Raw genomic sequence first — 994 nt, forward strand, 5'->3', positions numbered from 1 at the left:
AGATGGTGATTTGAAAGGGTATTTAAAAATGCATTTCTTGAAAGCAAACAGTCTGGCTTGTGCTGACAAGATATAGCTGTTTAGGCCACCAGTGGTCCTTCTACCAAGTGTTTTTTATTTATTTATTTTTTGCTTTCATTTAGGGGCAGGGAAGAAAGTGACATTCATCACAGCCCAGGAGCCAGGCCCATCATCAGTGTCTTCAGCTGAAAGGTGTCTTCCTCTTTTTCTCTCACTTTCTCTTTCTCTCTCATACTCGTGGCAGTGAGGAGTTAGGGTTGGAAATACCAGCTGAGAGAGGACTTTTAACAAATATGAATTCTGACTTCAGATAAGAGGCAGGGCTTTAGATAGCTGCTAGACATCTGGCTCTGGGGGGCGGGGATCTGTGTGGAGAAGGAACCCTCTGCACCCTGATCTCCCCAATTACATACCAAAAGGAGCTTGGTTGCCTCCATGGCATCTCCCTGGTCTCACACAATCCCCTCCACGGAGGTCCTCTTGTGGGCAAGGAGTGGAGAAAGGGCATGCTCAGGAGGAATGGGCAGGCCAGGGGGAGGGCCAATGGAGTATTATTATCTGTCCAGCTCTGTGGAACTTACTAAGGAAAGGTGACACAGCCTGAGGTGGCATTATCTTTTGCCCAGAGTCCCCTCTGCACTGGGGACCTCTCTTTTAAGGCTAGGGTCTCTGGGCCTTGGGGGAGTCTCTGGTGGCATGGCTCCTTTGGGCTGGCTGGGAGTTGGAGAGGGACCGATGGGGACACATTGCAAGAGAAGAACTCTCAGTGACTGGCCCTGATCGCCTACAGCTTCCACAGGGTCCACAAGGTTTCTAGAGGATCCTGTGATCTGCTCCATGGAGGAGGGAGTGACTTCTTTGTTGGGTCACTGTGGGGGAATCTCCACAAGGGAAAGCGTATGACATAAACTGTCTCCTGCGGTTTGATTAGCTTGGCAGACCCTAGCCTGTCCATTCTCTTGCAGTGCTGGAA

Source organism: Lepidochelys kempii, chromosome 12 (genome assembly GCF_965140285.1).
Source record: "Lepidochelys kempii isolate rLepKem1 chromosome 12, rLepKem1.hap1, whole genome shotgun sequence".
Taxonomy (NCBI): domain Eukaryota; kingdom Metazoa; phylum Chordata; order Testudines; family Cheloniidae; genus Lepidochelys; species Lepidochelys kempii.